This window comes from Nycticebus coucang, chromosome 4, assembly GCF_027406575.1.
Source record: "Nycticebus coucang isolate mNycCou1 chromosome 4, mNycCou1.pri, whole genome shotgun sequence".
Taxonomy (NCBI): Eukaryota; Metazoa; Chordata; class Mammalia; order Primates; family Lorisidae; genus Nycticebus; species Nycticebus coucang.
In genome coordinates, this window is record NC_069783.1 from 11,165,912 (window position 1) to 11,191,713 (window position 25,802).

The following is a 25,802-nucleotide window of genomic DNA, read 5'->3' on the forward strand; positions in this document are numbered from 1 at the left end:
GGCTCTCTCTCTGAGGGAGTCTTGGGCAGTCTCAATGCAGCTCTCACTGGTGTGGTTCAGACACCCAGAGTGAGGAGCCAAAGCCAGACTGGCCAGAAGAGTCAGCGAAACACCTCACTATTCATTAGATGGGACTGTGCAGACAATGGAGGCTTTGGCATGAGAAGAACATGAAATTCAGTCCCAGCTTTGGTCACCTACAAGCTAGTTGACCTTGAGCAATCGCTTCTTCTCCTTTAGCTCATTTCCTTATCAATGAGGGATAAAGGAGGGAGGGACAAAAGGAGGAAGTGGGGAAATAAAGAAATAAGGAAAGTATATTAGTCAAGGTTCTCTAGAGAGACAGAATCAACAACATGTGTGTGAATGAATATGTGTGTATATATATGCGTGTGTGTGTGTACATGTATATATGTGTTGTACGTACATAGAGGGTGCCAAAAAAGTATACACACTTTAAGAAAGAACAAAACTGTATTAAAATTGTAATAATCTATACTGATAACAAAAAATGAATACAAAGTCACATTGGACATCTCAACAAGACTTGAGTATTTGTATATATTTGGGAGGACAGAGAGAGTATGAGGGAAGGAAGAAGAAAGAGCGACTGTTTTGTTTGCTTGGTTTTGTGAGACAGTCTCACTCTGTCACCCTTCGCAGAGTGCCGTGGTGCCATAGCTCACAGCAACCTCAAACTCTTTGTGCTCAAGTGATCCTGTTCCCTCAGCCTCCCCAATAGCTGAAACTAGAGGCACCTGCCACAATGCCTGGCTAATTTTAGAGACAGGTCTCACTCTTACTCAGACTGGTCTTGAACTCCTGAGCTCAAAGAATACCCCTGTCTCATCCTCCCAGAGTGCTAGGATTACAGGCGTGAGCCACCATGCCTGGCCAAGAGACACTGATTTTAAGGAATGACTTACACAATCATGGAAGGTTGGGGAGTCTAAAATCTGATGGGGCATCAATTTTTGTTTTATCCAGGTTTTCAGCTGATTGGATAGAGTTCATCCACATTCTGGGGGGCAATCTGTTTTATAAAGTCTATAGTATTTAAATGATTTAAATGTTAATATCACCCCAAAACACCTTACAAAATCATGTGGAATAATGTTTGAACAATAAACTAGGCATGGTGCCCAGCTAAACTGACACATAAAATTAACTATCAGGAAAGAGAAAGAAGAAAGAAAGGAAGAAAGGAAAAGCAAAAATAAGAAACAATGTGATTACATTAAAATCCCAGGACCTGGTAGTGGCTCTCCAAACTGTAGTTATTTTAACACTATTATTGACATTATATAATTTTTATCTGTTTATTCGTCCTTACTTTACAGATGACAAAATTGAGATTTGGCGATGAGTCCCAAACGAAGACAGAAAGCTTCTCTCCTCCCTGTCCTGCTTAGGTCATTCCATCAATCACTGGACAGACCTGGTCATTCCTCAGTCCCTGGTTAATTCGGAGATGGGCATCAGGTTTTTTAGGTAACTGACTTAATTCTCCACTCAGCAAGACCAGTCAGAATGATCAATAGAGAGTATAATTGAATTTATTTGTAAATAACAGAAACATAGCCTGACCTATTTTCAGCTGTTCAGTGGAGCTCCAGGGCTTCCATCTCCACATCAGGGGACCTAGGAGTGCCAAAGGCTTTGTTTCTGTGAACATCGATTCATTTTCTGATTGAACAGGACATTATGAATATATCCTGTATATTTTATATGCCTAGCACAGCACTGGGGTCACCCAGAGCAGTAGAAACCACATGTGTTGAGTTCTTATAGTGTGTGACGTCACCCTTATCCACATGTGTGACGTCATTTTATTGGAAGCTGGATTTACCTCTGTGAGATTTTCGTCTTCCTAGTTTTGTTTCTCCATTTAAACCGATGATGACTAGGTTGTTGGAGGGCAGAATGCTGCATCCTAACTCCGAGTCACACAGACGGAAGGTGAAACAGGGTTACACTGCCATCCAGGACCGCCACCTGGGGTGCGGGGATGCAGGTGGGCCGGATGGACCCAAGGCCGGGCTGGCAGAAAAGAGGGCGCAGCATTGCGAAGAGTCGTGAAGACAGATCACGAGAATTAGCCCCGCTGCAGGGCCAGGGAGCTAGGTGCAGGGATATAAATCCAACTCACCCCGCTCCTCTGCAGCACAAAAAAAAGGTAAGAATGTTTGCAGCCACCAGTGTTAGGAGTTTCCCTGGCTTGTACCCGGTGCCTCTGCCCACCACTCGCAGCTCTGCCTGCCTACAGCTTCCCCCTGCAGATAAGTGGGGGTGGGGATTAAACTTGGAGTTAGATCAAAAAAACAATTTTTTTGTTTGTAAGTCCTAGCTCATCCACACGTTTGCTTTGCGCAAGGAGCTCAGCCCAGCACCAGGCCCGGGCTCGCTGCTCGCTGCCGGGGGTGCGACGCTTCCACCTTCTCCCTTCTCACCCCAGTTGCGGGCAGCGCTCAGAAGAGCTGTGGGAAGGAAGTTTTTGCTTCACCAAGAAACCAGCTATTACCTTTCTCTCTGGAGAATGCTGGCCTCCTTTGATCTGAGATTGACAAAGGAGACCCTTCTGGGAAGGATCAATTACGGAACCCATCCCGTGAGTGTCCCCCTCTCTCCCACACGTCAGTTACTGGAGCTGCAGTGATCGGCAGCCAGCCCCACGTTATGGCCCCAACCTCAGGTACCTGTTGGCAGCGGTTGCCCATAGCAACAGCGGGGGTGGCGGGGAGCCGTGAGGATGGAAGTCACTTACGGAGTCAGCGTGCGGTTTTGCTCAGGCATGCTTTACTTCTCTATGTGTAGGCGTGTATGCGGAAGTGTGTAGTTAGAGGTCCAGGCGTGTATGCGGAAGCGTGTAGTTAGAGGTCCGGGCGTGTAGGCGGAAGCGTGTAGTTAGAGGTCCAGGCGTGTATGCGGAAGCGTGTAGTTAGAGGTCCAGGCGTGTATGCGGAAGCGTGTAGTTAGAGGTCCAGGCGTGTATGCGGAAGCGTGTAGTTAGAGGTCCAGGCGTGTAGGCGGAAGCGTGTAGTTAGAGGTCCAGGCGTGTATGCGGAAGCGTGTAGTTAGAGGTCCAGGCGTGTATGCGGAAGCGTGTAGTTAGAAGTCCAGGCGTGTATGCGGAAGCGTGTAGTCAGAGGTAGGGGGAGTTAAGAGGGGGATAGAAGGAGAGAAGGAGGGGGCGTTCCTACCCACATTGATTGTAATGTCTAACTTATTAAAAAATAAATGTCTGGTTAGGAAAACTGCTTGTCCCATGCATTTGCAAAAATGTATGTAGGTAGCAGAGACCTCTGCCTCATCTCCCTCTAGGTCACAGCAGCCCCTTTCTAGGATATGGTTCTAGACTTCTCTGGTGATGAACTTGGATAGAAGCCACGATGAAGAGTGGAGATAAGGCGGAAGAGTCTACAGAAATTTCCACCACAAAAAGACAAAAATAATAGGCATAAAACAGGACTGAGGGAGCTGGAATGGGAGCGCGGGTGGTCTGTCGTTGCCGTCTCTCCTCAGTGAGGGGCTGTGCTTCATCAGAACAAGATGCCCCAAAGCCTGCAGGAACTTACGGGAAATCCAAGTGGCCCAACCATGGGCAGGCCAGCAGGCTCTCAGCAGCCTCTGGGGTCAGTGCTCTGAGCCATCAAATGAGAATAACTTCTCTCCTCTGGGTTGCTGAAAGGATTCATTGCAACATAGAAAGTTCCTAACCCAATGCCTGGCACCTCGTGGCACTCAAAAATTGTGACTTCTGTCCCTGTAAGGCAATGGACTGTGAGGAAGTACTTTATGTGAGCTAAGAGAGTCAGAGAAAGCTTCCTGCCCTCCTGCTGTGCTATGCTGGGCCCATGTGCTGGGCCACTTCCTGGCTCCACAGGATGCAGGTGAGCCCTCCCGAGAACCTTTCACCTGCCCAGCCCTGCAGAGGTCAGTTTTGTGAGGACTGAATGCAGTGGCAAAGGGAGCTTGCTGCCTGGAACAGCGGAGGTGAAATTCAGTCCCCTTGCCAAGACCCAGCCCTCTCAACAACAAAGCATGACCTGTCAAGGAATAGTGATCTCTTGTATGATTTTTTAATTCCTTGCTTATTCAACTTAAATACAAATTTACACAAAAGGAAAGATGGGTTCCGGCTGAGAAAAGGGACTGTTCTCACTTCATTGAGATTTCCTGATCCTGCATAAAGCAACAGAAGGAAATCTGAGATGAGAGAGAATCTCATCTTCAGCCTGGACATTTTTCAAAAGAAGAGATACAAATGGACAATGGATACGTGAAAAAGTACTCCGCAGTCCTAAACATCAGGGAAATGCGAATTAAACCCAGGACGAGGCAGGGTGTGGCGGCTCACTCCTGTAATCCTAGCATTCTGGGAGGCTGAGGCAAGAAGATTAGGATTGCTTGAGCTCAGGAACTTGAGATCAGCCTAACCAAGAGTGAGACCCAGTCTCTACTAAAAATAGTAAAAAATTAGCCAGGTGTGGTGGTGGGCACATGTAGTCCCCCTATTCATGAGGGCGAGCAGGGAGGACTGCTTGAGCCCAGGGATTTGAGGTTGCAGTGAGCTACGAAGACGCCACTGCACTCTAGCTGGGGTGACAGAGAGAGACTGTCACACACACACACACACAAGCAACATAGCACCTCACACCTGTTAGAATGAGTATTATCAAGAGCACAAGTGATAAGAATTCCTGATGAGGATGGGAAGAAAAGAGAATCCTTGGACATTGTTGGTGGGCATGGAAATTATTACAGCCATTATGAAAAACAGTATGGAGATTTCTCAAAAAATTAAAAAGTAACTACCTTATGATCCAGAAATTCTCCTTCTAAATATATATCAAAAACGAAATGAGTTGTTAAAGAATTATTTGCACTTTCATGTTCATTGCAACATTATTGAAAATAGCCAAGATATGGAATCAACCTAATTTAATTCTTAAATACAACAGGAATGTATTTATTATATGATGTAAGAATTAAATGTAATTAAAAAAACTTAGAGAAATGTGTAAGCACTGTTCATTGAACAACTCAACCCTTTTTTCGATTTACTGCATGTTTTGATCACACACAGTATTTGTATGTGCAACAGGATGAGTTTGCTATAATTCCTGTGATGTATTTTCTTTTATTTGCCAATTTTGTGCAGCTACCTTACTTCTAATTTTGTATCAGTGTAGTACGTTATTGCATAAGATAAAATAAATTTTATGTCTTGTTTTTCTTCCCCAACTTCTCGTGTCCTCCTGTTTGTTTATTACTCAAGATAAAATTTAGAAACTTTTATCTTTTAAAATCTCTAGAATTTTGATGTAAATTGTGTTAAATCCATAAATTAATCTGGAAAAGACTGATAAGTTTTCAGTACTAACTACATTATCATGACGTATTTCTCAATCACAAAATCATATCTCTTCTCTCACCTCTGATCAGCATCAATTCCTGATATTTCCCCCCAAATCAGTGCTCATTGCCTCTGCTAGGGCCTCACATAACTTCTCATAACAAAGGGGATGACTTAGAGCTCCAGGAACAAGGAATTTCTGGGTATCAGTTTTCTTAGAATCATTGCAAACTAGAATCTTCTAACTTCATAATCCCTAACAACATCTAACACAAGTTGTTTATTTTTATTTAAGTGTAAGTTGATTGAGTTGTATGTATCCTAAAAGAAAAAAAATGTAAGCAGATCAAAGTCTTCAGAAAATTACTGCTTTTAGGAAACTCCTCCTTTTTTTCTAAGAATATAGGTGCAAACAACACACAGCACTTTGCATTCATAAAGCCTTTTCCTGAGGCTTTGTATTTTATAATTATGAGTGAGTTAATGTTGAGTATGCAAATAATTTTAGAATTAAATTTCACAAATGTACATGATAGCCCAATAGCTCATGGTATTCATGTAAATAAATCTACATGGGAAGAACTCTCATTCTGACATTCTAACCGCCAATGCTTGCTAACAACTTAGAAGACCAAGGTGACAGCATCATTTTGACAAAGAGCTAGAAGATGCATCCTTTCTCCAGTTGGGACTGAGTGTCCTCAGTGTGAAATGTTGGAACTGGAACCATGGAGCATGCAGGGACCTCAGGCAAGTTATTTCTCAGGAGTGCTTTCCTCACCTGTGAGATGAAAAGTTAATCTCTAACGGGGCCTTCCAGTGATGGTACAATGAGATTACATTTCAAAATGGGCTGCTCCCTCCAGGGACTTACTGTCACCTGGGCAGGCTCAGGGTGGAGACAAGGACAGCTGCAGAGCTTGCTGAAGCCAACCCCATAGCCACCCACACAAGTCATGGCACACCTAAGATTCACCCAGAGGAAAGCCCAAACAATTGGAAATCACTCTTTTTTTAAAGCTCTGATACCACTCTTGGACTTAAATTTCATTTTTTGTTAAAATAAAAAATATATTCAGGGAAAATAAAAGTAAATCACAAAGTCGAGCGCCTTATGACCGTGAAGCAGATGACAACGGTACTTGGCCAGACGCAGACGTCTTTCTGCAGCTCAGGGCCCTTGATCAACAGCCAAGTATCTATGGATCCTTTAGCCTGGGAACAGGCTTGTTCTGCAGGCTCCCAGGTCTTTGCAGCTGAAATTCCCGGTTGGCCTCTGGTCCCATCTCCTAGTATGGCCACCTTTGCTTCAGGAACCTTGTTGTGGTTTTTCTAATATCTGAATCTACATGGGTAAAAGTGGCATATACATCACATTTGCTCTCTTCTTCCTGCCCTCCCTTTCTTCTTCAAGCATGTATTGAACACCTACTGTATGCAGGCCCTGTCCTAGTAAATCTGGAAGTGAACATGGATCTTCCCCAGTCCTGGCCTTCAAAGCAGACTTGAAGCTGTATTTGCAGCTCACAGCAGCAAGCTCTGGAGGAGATTCATACAACAGAAAGTGATAAGAGACATGATGCATGTATGTGCAGGTTCTTTGAGAGCACCTGTACCTGGAAATTTTTAGAAAGAAAAAGAGGAATTTACCAAAAGGCAAGGATGGAGGGAGGAGGTAAGATCAGGCAGAGCACACGGTGTGTACACACACGGGAGTAAGATCAGGCAGAGCACACGGTGTGTATACACACACGGGAGTAAGATCAGGCAGAGCACACGGTGTGTATACACACACGGGAGTAAGATCAGGCAGAGCACACGGTGTGTATACACACACAGGAGTAAGATCAGGCAGAGCACACGGTGGTATACACACACGGAGAACCTTCCTGTAAAGAGGCCGTTACGGTTAGGCATGTTGGCAAGGCTTTGCATTCTCAGAAAAAGATCAAATTATCTTTGCAATGACCAAATATCTGTGCAATCATAGTAACTCCTAAGTTACCACCATCATTATATGTATTTGAATGGCAACTTATACTTTGCAGAAAATACTCAAGGACACATATTACAGTGTTGCATCATGGAAAAAAAATTGGACTAGGAATTCACACAAAAGATCATAACATCAGCTCCGTCCCTTGCCACCCATGTAATTACGGTCAAGTTGTTTTCCTCTTGGACTCCATTTACTTTTCAACTATGTAGGAATAATTCCAAGGTCTACCTCACAGGGCTGCTGTCACTGTCACAGGTGGCTGTATAGCTAAAGTGCAGTACATGGCACCCGGTGGGTGACAGCCCCGCCTCTTGGTAAGTTGAATGTTGATGCTGTACCGACAGGGCAATGTGCTCACACCAATTCTAGAGTCGTATCAAGTTATGATTGAAAGTCCTCTGTCCAAATACTGCCTGAGCTCTGCTCCTTCTTATTATAGAACAGTCAATTATCCTGCCTCCTAAAGCACCACCATTTTTCTAGAGATTACTCCTTAATTGATTCCACAGTTGTCCCTTGTACATAATCCCCTTGACTATGACAGCATGCAGACTTTTATAAAGGCGTTCAATACTGGGATCAAATGAAACTGTAGCATTGCTATCCAAAGTTGAGAGGTGCACTATTTTTTGGAGGCTAAAAAAATGAACCCCTCCCCCCAAAAAAGCTATAATCAGCATGAACAGTAGCCTTGCCTTGCTGGCCAAGTGAGGCGTCCTCTTTAGAGGGTGTACTGACCACCCCTCCTGGCAGACTCCACCGGCAAAAAGACAAAGAAACGCATACTTATTATTTACAAGTGGAAGACAGCAGAGCTTCTGGTTAAAATTTCTGTTTTCATCTTGTAAAGTTCCTTTTGCTAATCAATATTTTTTAAATTATCACAGTCTTTACTGAGTGTAGGGAACATTGAGGAACAGATAGTATTGGCAGCCCCCCACAGGGAAGAAGCCATTTCCAGCAGCTGGGTCATTCTCCTGATGGGTTTATGATTCAGATAAACAGGTTAGGCTATGACAGTAGTAGGTCTGTAGAGTTGAAGAAACCAGCACTTGTGACTTTGATCAAACTATTGATCATACATTTCATGTGCCAATTGCTCTTTTTTTTTTTTTCTAAATTTAGTTGTTTGTGCCTCCTCACCTGTTCTGTGAGCTCCTTAAGGGAAGACACTGTGTCTTTTTTCCCTTTCTTTTCTCAGCATCTAACATAGAATTAACACATAGTGGCCCTCAGTAAGTGATGATTTATGAAAACCCAAATATTTGCAAAAACCACTCTGCTAGGAGTTGACATGTGTTGCCTATATTCCAAGAGGAATGTGTGCGCACACACATCAAAAAGAGAAAGACCACACAACTTCCAGATGGATGGAGACACTACCCAAAGGAGGTCAAATTTGACATGATCACTATGTAGTGCCTTGGGGTTTGCCATCCGGGCAAACAAGGAGAGAAAGCCAATGCCATTGAGAGTTGTCAGTGAATAATTTCAGATGGACTTTGTGGTTCCGAAATTCAAAAAAAATTGAACTGGGCCACAACATAGAAGGTTTCCAGACACTGGGATTCAGTGTGATTAGAAATCATTCTGTTTCTAAAAAAGTAAATAAACAACTCATTTGGCTCAGAATGTGAGTGAGACACACACAGGCTCCCAGAACCACACTGCAGATAACAGAGTTCAGGAAATGTGGAGCTGGGTGGGGTGTATGGTGACAGACACGTGGTGGGATCTGCCCAACAGTTCGCCCAAGGCCTACACAGCATGCACAGTTGCAAGATGTAGTTTTTCAAAATCATTTTTATTTATAATTTAAAAAATGTAAACAAGGATTTTTCAGCTTCTATGTTTTAAAAAAGTAAATTGCATCTTATTAAAAACATGCAAAAGCCACATAAATTCAGGGCCCTTGGGCTGGGCAGCCTTGCTGTTCCTTAGGCAGATAAAGGGTGAGGCTGGAACCTCGGGATGGAGGAGACAGGTGCAGTTAGTTCCCTGTGTTTGAGTTCAAAGATGGGGCCAGGGTGGATGTGTTCAGTTCCAACCTGTACACTTCCACCTGTGCTGTGCCACTGCCATCCCCGACCACCCTGGGGGCGCTTCTGAGCCCTGAGCTGAAGGGAAGGTGGACTGCATGTGCCTTGCAGTGTAGCAACAACTGCTTTCTAAAGGTCACCACGGGTGGTGCAGTTCTGAAGCCACCACACTACTCAGCACCACAGCCACCCCTTCTGCCACTTCCACAGTGGTGGTCACCTCAGCCTCAGCCTGAGCACGGTGCAGGTGACACTCTCTGTCTAGTGGTCCCTGGCCACATCCCTTGATTCTGCCTGCAGCTTTGCCCTGTCTGTCCATACACCCCATTCTAATTAGTGAACTTTAGCCTTGCGACCCAGTGCCCTCGTAAGGAATCCCAACCTGTTGGCCTCTGCCCCCCAGGCCAGGACAACAACCATGGACTTCAAGTATGAGGCCACTACCCTTTGTCTCCTTAGGACTAAAAAGCCAGCTGTCTTCTTTTCATTTATAAACTGGGAGGAATCCTGCCTCTTTCATAGGGCTAAGGGGAAGACTACAGGCAGCAGCAGCAAATTATAGTCCAGAGAGCAGAACGGAGCCGTGCAGACCCACTGCTGTGTTCTCCTCCATTGGCCCGGGGACTCACCACCCACCAGCCAAGCAGCAGGTGTAATGCTCATGGTGACTGTTGCCCATGAACGATGTTCACACACGTTTCCTCACTGGTGTTTTCTCTCTTTATTTCTTACTCCCTATTGGACTTTTTTTTGCTTTGTTTCCTGGGTCCCCCACAGCTCCTGAAACAAGCCTGGCATATAGCAAGCTGCAGGGACTATTTGCTGAATAAATACATGGGATCCTGTCGGGAACTTTGAGAGGAAAGTATGATATTATCTGCACTTTGAAGATGGGGAAACTGAGGCTGGAGAAGGAGAACTGACTTGGTGAGAGTCACACTAGTCATCAGGGTTGCTCCGGACTCGAGGTCTGACTGATTGGGAATTTGGTATTCATTCCATCCTGACCCCAGACTGTACAGGGGTTCAACCCAATTCCTTATACACCTGTACACCCAAATTCTGTGACAGAGAAAATGTGAGTGTAAGTTACATGGCAGACACAGATCTCCCCCTTCCCATTCATTCCTCACGACATGCCAGAGAAGTGGTACTGATACAGTCCTCGTGTTACAGATGCAGACATTCAGTCCCCGAGGGGCCCCCCGTCAGCCGGGCAGAGGCATCACATGCTGGGCACGTTTGCTGTCAGCCTCTGTGAAGGTCGTCCCTTCTGCTGTGATGCTCTTTCCCTATGTGTCCCACCCAGATGCTGCCTTCCCATCTTTCAGGTCACAGCTGAAAAGCACCTCGCTGCAGAGGCCTTCCTGGACCCCTCCCCTAAATCACTCCCACGTTTCTGCCTATTGAGTTACCTTGTCTCTTCCTATTCTCATAGAACCTGGCATTGCCTTGTTCATTTGGGCTTTATCTCCCCTCACTAGAAGCAAAGCTCCCTGTGGCTAAGGACCGTCACATTTGCTGCTCGACTCTCATCCCCTAGATAATGCTGGGTATACAACAGAGGTCTGATAAATATTTGCAGACTGACTGCCTCTTTCTACCCCGCTAAACAGCCTCTTTTTCCTGGGGGCAGGCTTTGCATGTCCCAGGCTGCATAGGCCAGCCTGGTGCCGAGGGAGTTCAGAGTTAATGCCCCCGCTACTCAGACACAGAGGAAAATTGCTCCGGGTCTTCGTCCTCTGGAGATGGAAATCAAGCTTTGCTAAGGAACTCATCCCATTGTCTGACCACTCTACTGGGGAATTCTTGTTCAGATCTGACCTAAATTTGTCCAGCTGTGGCTGAAACCAACTTTGTCCTGGGTGGTCCTCAGTGGAGGCAGCTTGTGAAAGAACTCTTTGTGCCAAGTGGCAGGACACCCCACCCAGACCTCTCCACAAGAGGGAAGACTGGGTTCCCCACAAGGTTACAGCCTGACTGATCTAGTAGGCCCCAGGGAGGCAGCAACAGGGCTCAGGACACAGAGCCACAGAGAAGCCTGGTGACTTGGAGACAAGTTCCAGCTCCTCAGGTACCTGCCAGATGACCTGGGCAAAGCTGTTTAACCTCTGGGAGCTTCTCCTTGTCATCAGCAGTGTTGCAATCACATCTGTCTCCCAGGACTGTTTACATGGGACGGGATGGCTGTGAGCTATTGTCTGTTTCTTTCTTTCTTCATTTATTTGAAAACTACAACTAATGCATAAAAGTTTATAAATCAGGGAAGAAAAACGAGCAGTCTAAGCTCGCTGAGCAAATTCACGTGGAATTCAGAGCACGTCTTTTGTCAAAGCACGAAGAATTACCTTTGTCCTTTCCCCTAATCCCTCACTCAAAGTTGAAGGTCCCTCTGATCTTCTCTGAACTATTAGAGGAAAAGCATTTGCAAAATAAAGAGAGGGCTTCCCAGCCAAATCTTTCCTAAACCAATGGATATCCCCCAGGTGGAGACTTTGGGCCTTGGGATACCTGGATGACTCATGTTGGGCTCATTATGTCTCCTCCAAAACAGCCCCGTGACTCCTTCAGCTAAGCTTGCTTTAAGCCATCATGTCCCTGCTGCCCCACAGAGCCCAGTGGTGCAGGAGCTGACAGTGCAAAGGCACAGAGGTGGCCAAGGCTGCAGACGTTTGCCATTGTGGCTGAGCCATGGATATAAGTGGTTATTTCAGATACCCTGCAGCCAAGGTAACACAGCTATGAACGGTATTGTCACCTTCTCCACCTCCAAAATTTTATCTATGAGCTTTGGGCACCCAAATAAGTCCTTAGTGCCAGAAGGAGCTCTCCAGGTCTCACACGTAGGGAACTGGGAACTGCTCACTGGCTTGTGAGCTCAGGCAGACTCCCTGGTCTTCTCTGCCTCAGTGGCCCCAGAGGATGCTGCTGTATATTCTGTGCTCACTGCAGACCCGGTGGGTTCCAGCAATACTTTCCCAGTAGACTTTGTGACAGTAACTTAAATTTCAAACTTAGGCAGGAAAAATTCTACTGGCTTTGAGTCAGATCACTGAACATTTGGGTGACTGTAGGTATGTCAATTGATCCAAGTCTATGTTCTTATCTATAAGATGAAGATACTAATATCTTTCCTGCCTGATTCATTTGAGTGGCACATGAGGGAAGTTTCAAAATGTGTTTTTTATAAACTAAAAAGTACTACCCAAATGAAAGAGATAAAAGACCATTAATGAAAAAAAGTATATACGTTCAGATAATTAAGTTCACAAACTCATCCTAAAAAAAGTGCTACATACCTCATTGCTAAATATCACTGCAGTCGCCAAATGGCCAAGGGGCATACTTTGAAGGGGGCCATAGTAATAGTCAGCAGTGGGGTACGCAACACTTTTTCTAGGATGAGTTTGCAAACTTAATTGCCTAACCCATGACTTTCTGTTTTGTTTCATTCTTAAAATAGTTCAATTTGAAACCAAGTGGGATTTTTCTCTTTCAACAAAATTCTTAAACCTTTGAGCTCAGGCAATCCAACTGCCTCAGCCTCCCAGAGTGCTACGATTACAGACATGAGCCACCGCATCTGGCCCTAAACAAAATTCCCATCAGAGTTAGCATACTAAGAAAAATTTGATGAAGACCTTGAGAAATAGAGAGATTTTATATACGTTGTAATCACTTTCTTTCATGGTGACCATGTAGTGAAGCACTATTATATTTCAGACATGCTCTGCTAAGTATTAGAGGGAGAGAGATGAGTAAGACCCAGTCCTGCTTCTCAGTGAACTCACAATGTGATGGGAGAGAGGCAGAGAAGTAACAGTGTACTCACAGTCCAGCGCCCCGAGTGCTGTGCTGGGAATGGGGACACAGTGCCTGTGGGAATGAACGGGAGGGAAAGTCACTGGAATTTACAGAAGAGTTAATGAAGCTAAAAGGGTGTGGGGAGAGATTCCAAATGGAGAGGAAGGGCTGGGTGAAAAACTGGAGATGAAAGAAGGCTTTGTACCTTCAGAGCATCACACAGAGCCCCGCTGGCTGCAGCAGCCTGTGCAAAGGAACATCAAGGAGGGAGGTTAAATGGGACACAGAGCTGGGAGGCTGCAACCTCAGGAGGGACGTGCTCTGATTTTTCAGAAGATTATTCTAGAGATGTCTTAGATTAGTTATGTCCTAAAAAAAGCAAGAGACAGGGTTTTCCAAATGTGGCTGATCCATCAGAAGCATTCGGGGAACTTGCACTAACTTTAGGTTCCTGGACCCCTAACTACTGGAAACGTAACTCCAGGGACGTGGGCTTTGCATATGCTCCCCAACTGACCCTCACGAAGCCACATCAACTGTCTTAGGAATTATGGTGGCTTCTAAAAAGATACCTCTGTGCCTAAACCCTCTAACCTATGAGCATTACCTTATTTGGGAAAAGGTCTTTGCAAATGTAATCAAGGATCCTGAGAGGGGCAGCTTCTCCTGGACATTTTGGATAGGCCCTAAGTGCTGTTACATGCATCCTTAAAAGAAGAAAAAAGACCAGAAAACAGAGAAAAGAGGAGAAGGCAATGTGACCACAAAGGCAGAGAATGGAGTGACAGAGCCGCAGGCCAAGAAATGCCTGGAGCCAGCAGGTACTGGGACAGGGAAGGAAAGAAAATTCTCCAGCAGCCTTACAGGGGTGCCTGATCTTTTTTTTTTTTTTTTTTTCACCTCACATTGAAAGAAGAGCTGTCTTGGGCCACAATAAATACACAAACACTAAGGAAAGCTGATTGGGGGTGGGGGTGGGGTGGAAGTCCACGCATAATTTGTTATTTCCCACCCCACAGACAGGCAAAAAAAGTCCTCACAAAATCAGCATGTGGCAAATGGCTGCGACAGCTTTGCCTACTCCTGAATTTGAGACATTTGGCCTCCAGAATTCTGAAAGCCTAAATTCTATTGTTTCGAACGACTCAGCTTGTGGTAATTTGCTACAGCAACCCTCAGAAACGAATACTCTAGCCAACAGGAATTTGGTTTTTCATTTGCTTGGTTCCATGACAGTAGAAAAAATGGTCACACAGAGAGACGAAGACAGAATACATTGTCCTACCGAATTTGTTAAGTAAGAAAAATAGTAACTGGCATAGTGAGAAAACCAACGTAAGTGTGAGTTACAGTCCAACCTGGCCTGGGCTGAGATTTGGACACTGGCCGCTGCTTCCCATCCTTCCTTTGTTTTATTTCACGGTGCTATGCTTTTTCTCACTCTTGGGGTAACTGTCCACTGGAGCATCCTTAAAAAACAAGCAAACCTATTTCTATCTCGCAGGAAGCTTCATTTACCAGCTCTCCAGGGAACCCCCAAGTCACTGACTCCCCTGAAAAGTCAGCCCTGGGAGGATGCAGGGTCTGAGCGGCAGCCCCATTACTGCCTGTCTTGGTCCTGTGATAGGGGCGAGCCGGTCAGAAATCACCCCACTGGGACATCTGAGACCTGCTGACCGGACACCAAGGCCTTTCTCTATTATTTTGTCAGGCTAAAGAGTTTCCTTGATGGGTTGAGAGACAGAGGCAGAGTGAGAGTGTCTGCATGTCTAACTATGTATCTGAGCATCCCAGAAGCACTTTATTTGTGAAACACCTTTCATAGCATGTGAAAAAAATGTGAAGCTGACCTGTAGTCCCAGCTCCTCGGGAGGCTGAGGCAAGAGAATCACTTAAGCCCAGGAGTTGGAGGTTGCTGTGAGCAGTGTGAGGCCACGGCACTCTACCGAGGGCCAGAAAGTGAGACTCTGTCTCTACAAAAAAAAAAAAAATGTGAAGCTGAAAAAGCCAGTCCTTCAACGTGGATCCCAAGTGACTAAATGGGCCTAAATTCAAAATAGAGCAAAGTAACCATTTGCCGACTGGAAGGGTTAGGGGTAGGAGTTGGGGGTTGGGGGGTGGGGCGCCGGTGGGTGGTCTACCACGTACTCTGCATTCCCCTGAAAACCCACCCCTTTTTATCTTTGGGATTTGCGGAGCTCTCCTGAACCAGCCAATCAGGGCTCAGTTCCATCAACCAATCAGAACTAAGTAGCTTTAAATCTGTAATTTGCATACACAGACTTGTTTGGGAACCTGGGGTGGGAATTTTTGTTATAAAACCCAATCCTTCTCTTTTTCCTCCAAAGGCTATTTCTCCCTGGTTTTCAAATGCTTCTCTGGATAATGCCGTCTCCTTCCCAATCTTCTCCAGATAATTTTTTGTTGACAATACTAAAAAAATTTCCTGAGTGTCTAGTGTTGTGGAGGCCCTACGGAAAACAATGAGGACACAAAAGTAAATTAGAGATGTATTATCTGCCTTGGAAAACAGCCATTGCCTGCCAGACAAACCTCAGCTCACATTCATTAGATGAGTGATTATTAATAATCTTCCTACACTCATGAAGCTTTGGATTCTTTTTCCGTGAAATAAAGATAATATTATCTGCTGTCAAGATTTTTCAAAGGATTTCATGAGTCATGAAACCTTTGATGTAGGGCCTGTTACAAACTAGCTCTTAATGGAAAGGGGGCTACTGTTCCTTGTGTGGTAGTAGAAGTGGAAAGAAGATTCAGCAAACAGCAGAAAAGAAGGCACTAAGTCAGCCTGATGGACTCAGTAGAAGCTTCCCTGAGCTGACAAGGGGAATCAGGAAGCTGCCAGAACGGCTGGGGTGTAGAGTTCAAACACAAAGTTAGGGTTGCATCCCGAAGGATGAGTCATCAAGAGTTCTGGCTTCTGCATTAACCTTGACCTGGCTTCCACATCAACCTTGACTGTATAGGTGATGGGAAAAAAACCTACGTGATTTTGTGAGTGATGGTAATTGAGAATTAACATTATGTCCTCTTTTGCCCTCAGGAAACAACCTATTCAAATGGTGCTATGTTTGGCCTCATAGAATCACAGGGACACCTCAGTCCAAGAAGATAGTTAAGAAAATTTTCTAAAAAATTAATTTTTGTCCTGTTCAGGTGTAAAGCAGAAATAGAAAATATAAATAAAACACATTTATTTGTTTAACATTTGTCACCTTTTTTGCTGAAACAAAAACCATATTGTCACTTTTTCTGAATGGTATACAGTCATATCATATACATCCGTTATTCAATGATGCCACTGGGAGACCCAGAGCCAGCCGTCCACCCATTGTGAAGTGCCCCTGACTGCACAGCTCTTCCTGGGGTCACTTCTGCTCTTGTCTTGATCATCAGCCTCCTCTGTAGCTGCTGCTGGTGTGTACTCATTGAGCCGTATCATGGCTCAAAACGTACTTCCTGGGAAGTGAATATCCTTATCCTCATTCTAAAGAAGACAGTTTAAAGATATTGAGTAACCTAGTACATACAACAAGGAAATGGCACCAGAATGTTTATCGCAGCCCAATTCATAATTGTTAAGTCATGGAAGAAGCCCAAGTGCCCATTGACACATGAATGGATCAATAAATTGTGGTATATGTACATCATGGAATATTATGCAGCCTTAAAAAAAGACAGAGACTTTGCCTCTTTCATGTTTACATGGATGGAGCTGGAACATATTCTTCTTAGCAAAATATCTCAAGAATGGAAGAAAAATTATCCAATGTACTCAGCCCTACTATGAAACCAATTTATAGCTTTCATATGAAAGCTATAACCCAACTATAGCCCAAAAGGAGGGGAAGTAGAGGAGAGGAGGGAGGCTGGGTGGAGGGAGGGTTATTGGTGGGAACACACCTACAGTGCATTTTACAAGGATACATGTTAAATTTACTAAGTGTAGAATATAAATGTCTTAACACAATAACGAGGAAAATACGGTGAAGGCTATGTTAACCAGTTTGATGAAAATATTTCAAACCGTATATAAAACCAGCACATTGTACCCCATAATTGCATTAACGTAGACAGCTATGATTTAATAAAAAAAATTAATAACAAAAAAATCTATTTGACTCAAAATCTTTTTTTTTCTATTTTTATTTCTTCACTCATCTTCTCACAAAACAAGTATAGCTAGGTCTGCTTCAGGGGCACCACGCTAGATGCTGAAGCTTACCCTTTGTAGTCTGAGTGCATTTCTCACCTATTTTGTGTCTCATTTTATCCCTTGAGATTTAGCAGATAGTCTATTCCTTGGTATACCTGAACTTGGATATTGGAGGACCACTGCCATGCTCTTAAACGTCTTCTGTAACTTTATTGTTATCTACCACACAAAAACAGGTCTCTTTTTTCTTAATATTCTCTAACCACCAATGCTCTTTGGGGATTATAGTGCTCAGATCCAGATAGAAGCATCCCAAATTGCCTTGTGCCAAGACAAACTGTTTTTGGAGTAGCTATCCCTAACTCAGTCCAAGAGATCTGCAGAAAGATGGACTTCCAGTCCAGAGCAGGGCTCCTTTCCCATATCCACAGTGACTTCCTCTATATCCAATATGGGCCCATGGAGAAAATTAGAATGAGGCATATCAAAACAGAAAAAGATCTTCAAATGTGAAAATCATTCTAAATCCTGGAGCCCACATACAATATATCTGAAAGTCTTTTTTTTTCTTTGTTTTCCCATCAGTTCAATTCACTGAGCCGATGATTCCATAGTCTACTGTTTTTTTAGACCTACCTCCAAATGATCCAGTAAATCTCAACAGAGCACTCTTTGGAAAGGCCCAAATGTTTGTGGAAGAGATGTTTAATCACAGCACTCCAAGTTTTTAAATGAATGAGGCAAGTGAAGGCAGGTAGGTATTCCATAATTCATGGTGTGCACTCTTTCAGAAAACTTTTTTATTAAGAATGTGATTAATAGTCCAATCACATTGCACACAGCAATTGCTTTTCAGAAGCTAGAACATGCATACACGTTTCAGGGGAAAGCTGACAATCCTTTAGGAGGCTTTTCCCTTGTCTAAGATGGGCTGGTCTGGGAATCAGAAGGAAGAGGTGGGCAACGTGCTCTCACTTGCTGCAGGAATGCCACTTGAGGGGCCTGACTTAGCTGGACATTAGGTCTGCTCCCTCAGAGGGAGGGACCCTGTGGTACACCCGTAGGGTGGTCAGGCTGCCCTGGCACTGACTCCAGGCTCTGCCACTCACAGCCTGATTGCCTGCAAGGGAGTGAGCTCTCCGAGCCTCAATTTCCAGTTTCCTAATGAGAATTAAGTCAGACAAAGTGTATAAAATTTCACAATCACAGCAGAGGCTCAATCAATGGCAGCTGCTTTTAGGGTCAACATTAACTAAATTACCCCAGTAGAAAATCACTTTCCATTTTTAAAGAAAAATGGCCAATGAGAATTTTCCCTCTATATCTAGGCAAGAGACCTCAACAATTTGCTGAGCCTATCACAGAGCTGAAGACCTAACTGGGCTCACACAGCTCATACTCACACTGTCTGTACTGTGTTGAATGGTGGGTTCCCCAAAAGATATGCCCACCCCCTGATCCCACAGATTGTTACCTTATATGGGAAAAGGGTCTTGAAATGAGGAGGCCATCCTGAATTAACAAGGTGGGCCCCAAATTTTGGGAGATGTTCTCATAACAGACTCATGGAGGAAAAGGCAAGGTGAAGGTAGAGGCAGAGACTGGAGTGATGTGGCCACAAGCCCAGGAATGTGGGGCAACTGCCAGAAGCTGGGAGAGGTAAGAAATGGATTTTCCCCTAGAGCCCTTAGAGGGACAATGTCCCTAATAGATTTCAGACTTCTGACTTCCAGGATTTTGAGAGAATTAGTTTATGCTGTTTTAAGCCACCAAATTTGTGATAATTTGCTATAGCAACCTCAGGAAACTAACATGTTATCCTTGCTGGGTGGGCATTGTTGAGCAAGAGACTTCAGAGACGCTGAGTAATTAGCTTAAGGTCAGATGACTAGTAAATAACAAAACCAACATGCAAATTTAAGCTTCCTTCACATGAAAACACATGGGTGCTGATGCTTATTTGGTTGTTTTTCCTATCAAATTGGTTATGGTTAAACCACCCATAAAAGCAGCTGGATTTAGAATGAATTATTATTACAAGAAAATGTTAGGAGGGGTCATGGAGAACATCTTGGTCACTCTCATGTGGCATAATCTCAGCCTTGAATACATCCAATAACAGCAGGCTGACTGCCTCACGGGCCATTTCATCGTGTTAGCCCTAACATAAAGAAATATTTATTTGAAAGAGAAAGCATTTGAATAGTCTATCCCTTGTTCCATAGTAACAAATTAAAGAAAAAGCTATGCTACGAGGAAAAGTGAAATGATCAAACAAACACCGAATTTGGAACCAGAAGATGTAGGAGTTACCAGCTGCCTGTAACAGATATGGGTCATGTCTTGGCCCTGCCACCAACTTTCTATTCGACCAAGACAAAATCAGGAACTTTCTCTGGACTCAGTCTTCTTTAGCAAAAAATGCAAAAGCTAGTATATGTTATCTTTAAGGACTCTTCCAGCAAGGTCCCCAAATACTACCTTGAGGAATCAATAATTGTCACATGTATCTGGAGCCCGAAGTGCCCACTACATGAGCCTAGTTTCTATGGCTATCTTGCCAAAAGTTATTGGCTTATATAAAGCCCAGTAGAAATTTTTAAATGCCATTCAACAACAGACCGAACTGAATCCAAAATCCAGGGCCATTTGAACTTTAACAATTAAGGAGGGATTAGTTTTCTAGGTTTCTTTTTTTGAGACAGAGTCTCAAGCTGTTGTCCTGGGTACAGTGCCATGGTGTCCTAGTTCACAGCAACCTCCAACTCTTGGGCTCAAGCAAGCCTCTTGCCTCAGTTTTTCTATTTTTAGTAGAGATGAGGTCTTGCTTTTGCACAGGCTGATCTTTTGAATTCATGACCTCAAACAATCCACCCACCTTGGCCTCCCAGAGTGCTAGGATTTTAAGTGTGAGCCACCGTGCCTGGCCAGTGTTCTAGGTTTCAACGTGTTCTCTAGTCCAGGCGGATCGTTCCTGTATAAATACCACCAACCTTTGATGTCACTTTGCCAGTTACAAAGTGCTTTCAGCTGTACATGGTCATTGATTTGTGCCCTGGGAGGCAAGCAGATGGCATCCAGTTCAGAGTTGGGAACCAGGTGAGAGCGTCTGGGCCTTGTGTTAGCAGAGCTGAGGGCCAGGACCGAACCCATGTCCTTCTGGAGACAAAATCTCTGTTGTTTCTGCTGTATGTTGTTGTCTACTGATGACATATGGACCTGAAAAAAAAAAATTACAACATGATCTGGTTTTTGATTCTGTAAGTTATAGAAGAGACTCCAACAAGTTTGCAGTCAATGCCTCTCATTTAATAAGTAAAGATCACAATGTGTCCTTAAAGGCAGAGGTTCTGGGCACCTGGAATACAGGTGCTGCTCTAGGTTTAATAAATAAGACACGAAACCTTATTTAATAAATAAGACATGAAACCTCTATAGAGGTTTAATTAATAAGACATGAAAGTTAAAATTAATTCACTGATGTGGGAGTTGATGTCCAGAAAGGGAAAGCAACTTGGACAGAATTATCCAGCTGAAAGTGCCAGTACAGAATTCATTTCTAGATGCCTTGTTGTGGGTGCCGTATGTGACTCCATCTCTTTTTAAAGCCTTTCTTCAGTTATGTTAAACGATGAGAAATGTGTCTTACATAAGGGCCTGGACAATTTAAAATTATAAAGTTTCATAATATAAATGGAAGATGTGTGGCATAAGCTCAAAGTCACTGTTTGTCTTCTTGGAATAAGGCTCCGGGATACTGCAGAGGAACATGTTAGGATAAGCTGGAAGGCTTCCTAAAAATATATTTGTGCTGTGGTGTGGATGCCGGGTCCCGGTTCCGTGCGTTCATCTGTTTCTCTGCTGCTCCTGCGCACTGTCCCCTCTCTGCTCCGGGCTACAGGCCCAGTTCCTCAGCTTTCTGATCCCTTCAGCCTAACTGCTCTGGTTATGTAATCGTTCCCTTCTTCATGAGACCTCAGAGGTCACTCACTGCAGCAAGATGCCGAGAGGATGGCTTTCTTTGCTAATCAGGTGGCAGCAGGTGACAGGCGGTGGCCACTTCTGTGTGATGCTGGGCACACCTGCTTCTCGCCCCAGCTCTGGGGGCTGGCATGGGAGGTTTTAAGGGCATGAGAATATAAAACACATCCTTGCTGGCAGCTAGGGAGGGAGCTGCCGGCAGGAGAATATCCTAGTGGGGGAACCAACGGGGGAGTCTTTTTGCAGCACTGAGCACTTCTTACCTGGCTCAGCTGGAGAGGTCAGCTTCAGTCTTTGGGGTTTAGTGTGAGAGAGTAAGCGGGGTTCACAGCATTCACCGCCCATGCTTAGCCTAACCATGTCTTCTAGAGATAATCCAAGCAAGCCAGAGATTAATAAAACCCAAGGGACCAGTTTAACACCTCCCTTTCTTCCCCAACAGAGGGGAAAGTAACTACCTAAGGGCATTTGGTGAATTTCTGGTAGCTTTCTGCCCTGTCTCACCTACCCAGAGGGTTCAAGTTTGACTCAATCCGTCCCAAATGTAACAAATAAGAGGGCAGGAGGATGGGAGAATTAAGTGCATATTGGTTAAATTAGGGTACCTGCCCTTCTACCATCAGTGAACTTGACAAATTTCAGGCATAAAATACTTAGACTCATTTCTGCATGGTCTACCAAGTATTGATTTTGGAATATTAAAAAGAGGAGCCGGATACACAGAAACCAGTGGCAGTCTTTCCATGCCCTCCCTCTGTCTGTCTCCCCAGCCCATGTGCCTCAGCCTCAGGACTTTCCCCCAAGCTGCCTCTTCAACTGGCTTTTTGCCTTTCACAATGCTGCTGCTGCCCCGCTCAAACATATACCTTGGCCCCCACCAACTCTGACTGCATTGGCTCTAATTTCTTCACTGTGCAGACCCCAGGAACCCCAGGAGGGTGTTCTTCCTGAACTTACCCCCTGAGGAGAGTCAGCAGCCAAGATCTGGGTGTAGCTGTATTAAATCAAAATCATTTACAAACCATTTTTGTGATTCAAGGGATCATAAAAGAAAATTAGATTACTGTACTAGCCTCATTGACTTAGTCTATAACCTTGAAGGTGACTTTCTCCTATCTCGGTCTAAATTTTCCTCAACTCTTAAAAGAAGATGCAAAACTTCCCTGCGGTGCATCTTACAAGGGTATATGTGAAACTTAGTAAATGTGGAAAGTAAATTTCTTAGCACAATAATTAAGAAAATGCCAGGAAGGCTATGTTAACCAGTGTGATGAAAATGTGTCAAACGGTCTATGAAACCAGTGCATGGTGCCCCATGATTGCATTAATGTACACAGCTGTGATTTAATAAAAAAAAAAAAAAGAAGGTGCGAAACTTTGTTGCTGGCCCCAGTGTTACGAATTCCCTGTTTGTGAATCAAAGGAGATAAGCCAGGTAAAGAGAGATGCTTTTCTGAATGAATGATGTCTCCTGTCAAACCCATCACAAAGTAATTCACTCCCTAGAGAATTATTCAGCTAAGCAAATGCTATGTAAACATGAGAAATGGCATTGATTTTCTTAATGTCACAAGCTGCAAACTAATTTATAAAAAAATGAAAAGGAATTATCCTATTCCCCCAGAAACTATTTCTCTTGTGATTTTGTTTTCTTCCTCTGAATGGCGCATCTCAGATTTTGAATATTCTGGGAGCTTCTGAAGAAGCTGAATCCTGCCATCAAAAGAGTAGATGAAGGGGAACTTGGTCTTCTCCATCAGTCTCATCTGGTGCCTACTTTCCTAAGCCTGTAGTTTTCTCTGGTTGTCTATTGTCTTTCCAGGCATCCGCTGTATCTCGAAGGAGGAGACAACTTTCCTGTCTGAGACTCGCTGGGCCTCTTAACTCTGGTTTCCAGTCATTCCCCACCCCTCTTTCCATTCTCCTCGCAACGAATTCATCTTGGATCCTTCTCTCCCACACTGCACAAACCTCAGGCAATTTTTTGGACAGGAAAAGCAAGAAACAGACCTATCTTCTCTGTTTGTTTACAAACACCAGTGAAAAGCAGGCCTCCTTCTCCTGACCCTCCTGCCACTGTGTCCTGTGGGCCCCTTCCAGCTCCTCCGTGGATTGTGCACAAGCACAGCTCCAGACCTGGACCCGCTCTCCCCTCTTTGTTATCCACATCACAGTCAGGGTAGAATGTGGTTTCCTGGGCTCACCCCCTGCTTAACAGCCCGTGTGTTTCCTCACTGTCTCCAAGAAGCCCACATCTGTGATATAATCTGCTACTGCCTAGCTGACTACTGAAATACATTTATGTGTCACCTCTGTTAATTCACACCATCCTTCTCTTAGAAGTATCTGGGGAAGCTTTGTTAGCATTGTTTATGTGGCTAAATAAGCAGAGGTACCCTCAGGCCGCCCTGCACCAGCCTCTCTTCTCCACAAACCAGGGATGTCAGAGCGTCCCCAGGAGAGCACAGGCAACTCTGACAGACCTATTCAGCCTGCCTCCCTCCACCTCCAACCTACATATCAAAAATGTTCTCCCATACTATGGTGTATTTTTAATTCTTTCTCAGTCATAAGGTTTTCTCTCTCCACAATCCTTCTCATTAAAGTTAATTTTACTTTAGTAACAGTGATAATAGTAAAAATGTAATTAATGTTTGTGTTGCCGGACCTAAACCAGCCACACACAAACCCTTTTCCTTCCTCCTCCTCCTCCCCTCCTAAGACCAAGACACAAAGGATCTGGTTAGCCCACCCCCCTGAGACGTTTGTGTCAAAAGACCCTAACTTTCTGGGCAAGCTTGTGGAATTCGCCCACTCCCTACCACCCCACGTATAAAGGGTCTCTAAATGCTCCCAGGTGCAGACACCAGCCTTGCACTGCCCAGGTGGGTCACTGTCCCTTTCAATAAAACTGATCGAAACTTCTCTGCTCCCCTGCAGACTCATCTCTGGGTGCCACTGCTTACACCTTTCAGTTTTTATTGTATAATTGTATATCACATTTATATGTTGTTCTTTTTTAAATTAAATTTTGTATTTGCAATAATTGTGAGTTCATATGTAGCTGTAAGGAATAATGCACAGAGATCTCATGTACCTTGACCCAATTTTCCCCAGTGGTAACATCTTGTAAAACTATAGTGCAATATCTCAACCAGAGTGTCAGCGCCAATACAGTCAAGATATGGAACATTCCCATCATTAGAAGGATCCTTCCTCTTTCCCCTGTATAACCACATCCAAATCCTGCCCAACCCACCTACACTTTAGCCCCTGGCCTAATCATAAGTTTTCTATTTCTAAAATTCTGTCATTTCAATAATCTTTCATAAATGCAATCATACCTCATATAACCTTTTGGGGATTGACTTTTTCAACGTGGTGTCTATGGTTTTATTGTTAGTATATACAAATATAGTTGATTTTTATGTTTTGATCTTGTTTCTTGAGACCTTGCTGAAATCACTTACTAATAAATTCTAGAAGTTGGGGGGGGGTGCAGTTGTTGTTTTTGTTTGTTTATTTTTTGTAGATTCCTTGAGATAGTCTACATAGACAATCAGGTCATATTTCTTTCTCTTTTTTTGAATGTGTAATGTTTCTTCCAATTATCTATTTCCTGATATTGATTAAGCAATGGTAACTGGGTAAATACCTTACCATACTGATCATATTTGTATGTTTTGGCATCTGATAATAGTATTTGTTGGTGGAAGGATAATAGAGCTTTAATGAAGGACACATCAAATCCATCACATTGAGAAACATCCTCTTCACTTTTAAGTCTCTGGTCTTCAGAAATATTTGACTGAACACATAATCCAATCTCATATCCAAAGTCTTGGTTTTCTCTGGGGCTTTTGGAAGACTGGTTATTGCTTCCTTTACTATGTAGTGCTTTTCTCCATGTTGGAAGTGCTCTAAACGTTCTCTTTGTACAAACAAAGAGAAATCTAAACCAAATCTCTCTTTGTTGCCTGTTTCCTGCCTTCCATGTCCCCCCGGCATCCTCCTTACAGATCTTGCAGCACCTGCGAGTCATGGGGCGACAGGACGAAGAAGCGACACCAAGACCGTCCCAAGGAAAGCAGGAGCAGGGAACACAGACTGCCGAGCCATATTTTTCATTTTACTTTGTTTCCAATTTGTTTCACTTTTATTTTGTTCTCTTACCTTATTGCAGTGGCTTGAAATTCTAGTACTGAGGGCGGCCCCATAGACCGGAGATGGTGGGTTCAAACCCAGCCCTGGCCAAAAAAAAACTCCAAAAAAAAGAAAAGAAAAGAAATTCTAGTACTGAAATACAAACAGTGGCAGTGCACGTTCTTGACTTTTTCCTAATCTTATGGTGCTGTGCTTCCTGTCTGGAACCACCGTGGACTCCATCTGGGACTCAGTATTCTAATTAGCAAACCACAAAGACTAGATTTTTTCCATTAGTGATTT